This window comes from Curcuma longa, unplaced genomic scaffold (assembly GCF_044706935.1).
Source record: "Curcuma longa cultivar G26 ecotype Majalengka, Jawa Barat unplaced genomic scaffold, ITB_CL_G26_1.1 contig_25288, whole genome shotgun sequence".
NCBI lineage: Eukaryota > Viridiplantae > Streptophyta > Magnoliopsida > Zingiberales > Zingiberaceae > Curcuma > Curcuma longa.
In genome coordinates this window covers 1-4,905 of record NW_027432712.1, presented here as the reverse complement: position 1 = coordinate 4,905, position 4,905 = coordinate 1, and the positions used below count along the sequence as shown (strand labels likewise).

The following is a 4,905-nucleotide window of genomic DNA, read 5'->3' as shown; positions in this document are numbered from 1 at the left end:
GGAAAATATTTTACACATGCAAATTATTTTCTACAAAACAAACAATAAATTTTCATGAATCCTTGTATTGTTTCTTCATCACTAAAGCTCTCGACAAAGAAATCAAAGGTAGTCATAAAACGACAACAATGGACTAACCCTACCAAAGCTAATCTAGCAGCAACACATAAAGAGTGGCTTGTATGTTTGCTATGAGAGAAGGGACTCAAAATGGAGGGGGAGGGAGGGAGGGGGGAGAAAGAAGTAATGTTTACTTAGTGAACAATTGGAGGGGAGGGAAAGGGCATACTATGAGGCCATTATATGCCTTTCTTCAACAAACATTGTTATAAGATGAGGTTTATTTATGGGTTATTAGGTGATTCAAGAGTTAAATGGTGTAATTAGGAATACCTATGGCTGAACTTATCAGTGTTTCGGTTGATTTTTATGTGAGCCAATTGAGCATTGTATCGACTGGAAATCATTTTGGGATTACCTTGGGCTCAAATCAGAAAGAGTTGGGCAATGTCGTAATTAAATATATATAAACTTGATTATCAGTGTTACCTTAAACTCAGCCCATGGTGAATCAACTCCGTATAACAGGTCCCAACCCCAGAAAATCAGGAGGGTCGTATTAAGTTGTCAACCAACGTAAAATAGACAAATGTTATCTATGAATCTATCAAACTATTATGTTAATACTAGGTTGTTTTACAAAACAAGAACGCGTTGGATAAGGATAGACATTGTAGGAATATTGATTATCTTATATTTGAAACATGGAATGTCGAAATGCTCACTGTAAAGCAATGGGGTAGTAGATACGACGATTAGGAAAAAAATTAATATTTTGCATTTACAAGAGACAAAATAGGTACAGAAGAAGGCAAGGATGATAAAGAATTCAAATTTTGAATTATGGTACACAAAAGAGTAAAATGAGAAAAATAAAGATAAACAATATTATAATAATTTGTCAATGGACGAAGTAATAAGAGTAGTTAGGAAGGAAGATAGGATTATAATTCTCAAAATAGTGGTAGCAAAAGGAATTATTAGTATAATCAACATATATGCACCTGAAATATGATTAAATGGAAATAGTTTTAGGAAGACAGATGAGATAGTACAAAAAATTTCAACAATTGAGATAATTTTAATAGTAGAAGATCTAAATGAATATGTAGGAGTAAAATAGAATGCATAGGGGCTATGATTTTGAAATATGAAATTAAGAAGGAAAAACTATATTAGATTTCACAATAGCATATAAATTTATAATAGCTAATACATTCTTTAATAAAAGAGAAAAACATCTTTTTTATGATTAGGAAGAGGAATAGAAAAATTTACAAAAATTACAAGGTCATCCCTAGTGAAATCTTAACTACCCAACCACCTAACATATGTGTCTTAAGCATAGTATTAATAAAAGCAAAACGAGTGATGGAAGTTAAAGGAGGAAAAGCAAAATATCTTAAAGAGAGGAACACAAGTATTCGGAGACATTCATGGTGACTAGAATACAACATAAGATAAAATGACATTAAATTTGAAAACGATAGGCAAGAGCGTACTCAGTAAATCACGAGAACAAACATTACCAAATAAAAAATCTTAGTAGTGGAGTGAGGAAGTGCAAAAGAAAGTGACAAAGAATGAATAGCCTACAAGTTACTATACACTTATAATAACAAAGGAAACTTTAAAAAATATATAGAGGCTAAAAAAGCAATAAATAAAGCCAAGAATGAAGCTTTTGAAAGCTTATATCGATAACTTGATACAAAAGAAGGGAAATGAGCATCTATAGAATAGCTAAAGTGAGAGAGAAAATAAAAAATCTTACTCAAAAAAGATACATTATAAATGAATCCAATAGGATACTAGTAAAGAATGAGGAAATAAAAGAGCAATAGAAGAGGTATTTTCATTCACTTTTCAATGAAAATTTAGATATTAACTTAACTTAAGAAATTTAAATAGATCAGAGGAGAATAAAAATTTAAATTTTTTATTAAAAAAGTCAAATTTCAAAAATAGAACAAATATTAAATGGGATGCAAAATGAAAAGTGGTGGACAGAATGATATTCGAATAAAGGTATAAAAGTGCCTGAGAAAATAGTGTATTGAATAGCTTACAAAGTTATTCAACCTAATATTGAAAACAAAAAAAATATTTGATCAATTGCGGGGAAGTAATCTAGTCCCCTATATAAAAATATAAAAGATATACAAAATTATGTGAATTATAAAGGCATTAGGCAAATGGGTCATACTATGAAACTTTAAGAAAGAGTGATAGAAAAAATATTAAGGAGGCCAAGTGACCGAAAAATAATTTAGATTCATGCTTGAAATGTCGACTATAAAAGTTATATATTTTCTCAAACAATTGATCGAAAAGTATAGGAAAAAAAGCAAGACTTATACACAATATTCATTAACCTAGAAAAGCTTTTGACAGAGTCCAAGAAAAATTATGTGAAGAATTCTAGAAAAATACAGTATTAACATAACGCATATTGAAACAATTAAATATATATATGAGGATGTAATGACAAAAGTAAAAATTCTAAGCAAATTAATCAAAATATTTTCTATAAATATAGGGTTACATCAAGGATCAACTTTAAATTCATATCTTTTTACACTAATTATGAATGAACTCATTAGACATATCCAAGAACAGTGCATATTGTTTGCAAATGACATTATTTTGGTCGATAAAATGCCTAAAGGAGTAAATGTTGACCTCAAATCTTAGAGTGAAATGTTGAAAGTAAAATTTTTAGATTTAATAGAGTAATGACAGAATATATGAAATTTAATTTAATAGTAGTAGACGTTGTAAGATAGTTGTTCAAATAAAAGATGACAAATTACCTATAACTGAGAATTATGTATCTAGGAACATTTTTATAAAAGGATAAAAAGGTTGATAGAAATGTTTTTTATATAGGATACAAGTCAAATAGTTGAAATGGAGGAGGATGTCAATGTTCTTTATGATGGTAAGGTACCTTTAAAGGGAAATTTTATAAAACAACAGTTAGACCTTATATATTATATGGAAATGATGTTGGATTATGAATCGAGCACACAAACAGAAAATGAAAGCCGCAGAGATGATGTTAAGGTGATGTGCAGACAGAGAATGACCAAAACAAAAAATGACAATATTAAAGAGAAAGTCGAGATTGCATCTATTAAGGGAAAACTAAGGGACGCAATTAAAATGATATGAATATGTATTTAGGCAACGAATAAATATTCTAATTAAACGATATGAGATCAAGATAAATACATACATTAATCAAGAAAAAAGAAGACCGAAGAAGACTTAATTAGGAAAAAAAATAGAATAAAATTCATTAAATATAAATGAGGATATAGAAGAATATCAAGCTTAATGACGTAGAAAGATCTGACTGTACTGAGTGTGATAAAGGCTTAGGAGGCGCTTGGTAGGCGGGTTTAGGTGAGGGGAATGGGAATGAAATCTATTTCATTCCCATTCTTAATGCTTGGTAGACAAGAATGGAAATCAAAATAAGGATTTGATATCCCTAATTTCATAACCTACCCCTCCCCCGGTTATCGCTAAACTCATTTCCATCGCGGCGCAGCTTTTTTTCCCGTGGACAGCGGTACCCCACGCCCATCTCCTAGGTCTTGCGATTTCTTCCCCGCCGTGATTCTTCCTTTCTGCTTCCCCACCCACGAGCCGCTGGATTCGGTCATCTAGTGGAAGAAAACCGATTCCCTTCCGTTTCCCCTCACCGCCGCGATGTGTGAGACGCTGGATTCGGTGGTAGCGTCATCGATTCTCGAGTTCCTCCTCCGCCGCTCGGACTTCTCCACCGCCCTCGCCAGAGAGTGCCTGATCGCACTCCCCATCGCCTTCCTGCTCTCCTCTCACCTCGAGGCCTCTCTCCTCCTTCGTCGCCTTTCTGCCGATCTGTCCCGCCGATCCGTTTCCCTCAGCACACTCCAGACCCTCGAGCACCTCTACCGTCTCCAGCGGTTCCCTTCCCTACTTCCTGCCTTCGCCTCTGTCGCCGTCGAGTGCACCGTCGCTCCCCTTTGCCGCCGCTCTGTCTCCTCATCCTTTGACAATGACGCCGAGTTCTTCGACGCAGTCAATAGGATATGGAACTGTAAGGTGTCTGACCTCGAGCGGTCGGAGGTCTCGGAATTGGTGTCTCTGGCGATGAGAGAGGTGAGAAAGGAGATGGAGGCCGCAGTAGTGGATCCTGCATTGAGGGAGGAATTGGCCCGGCGAGAGACTAAGGAATCGGCTCTGGAGGCTGTCATGGTTTTTGTGGAGGACTCGGGGAAGGAGATCGGTCCAACGTTTCTTGAGGCTGCTGCGGAAGCAGCCCTGGGCTGGGAGAGTGAAGATAGCAGGGCATCAAGCTTTGAGAGCACTGCAAGGAAAGATCAAAACTTTGCAGTCCTGTAAGTTCCAACCAACAGAAAATGATGCCGAAATGCATCGCGCACCAAGCAAGATGAACGCATCCGGATCAAAGGTTCTGTTCAACCAAGGTAACCCCTGACCTATACAAAGATGGGTGAACCTTTTCATTTGTTTATGGTAAATTAACTAGCTTTTGACACCAGCAATTGATATTCAGATGGGAGCAATAAGGGCTTTAAGTTATTGTATTTTTTTTAAAATAAAATGATTTTGTCTATGACTCTATATGATTACTTTTGTCTTTTACATATAAGGGTAAAATGGAAATTTTGACTAATTCTCATTCCATAATTTAAGTCAAACCAAACAACATTAATGGGAATAATACTCATTCCAGTATCTATACCAAGCACCAAAAATCCAGTAATCATTTCCATTGCCATTAACCCCTCAATCAAAATCATTACCATTCCCATTACCGAATGTATACCAAGC

At 35.1% G+C, this 4,905-nt stretch overlaps 1 pseudogene; it reads left to right on the top strand.

Moving 5' to 3' along the window:
* The first annotated feature begins 3,777 nt into the window (after nt 1-3,777).
* Nucleotides 3,778-4,655, top strand: LOC141818555 (uncharacterized; annotated as a pseudogene).
* The last annotated feature ends 250 nt before the right edge of the window (nt 4,656-4,905 follow it).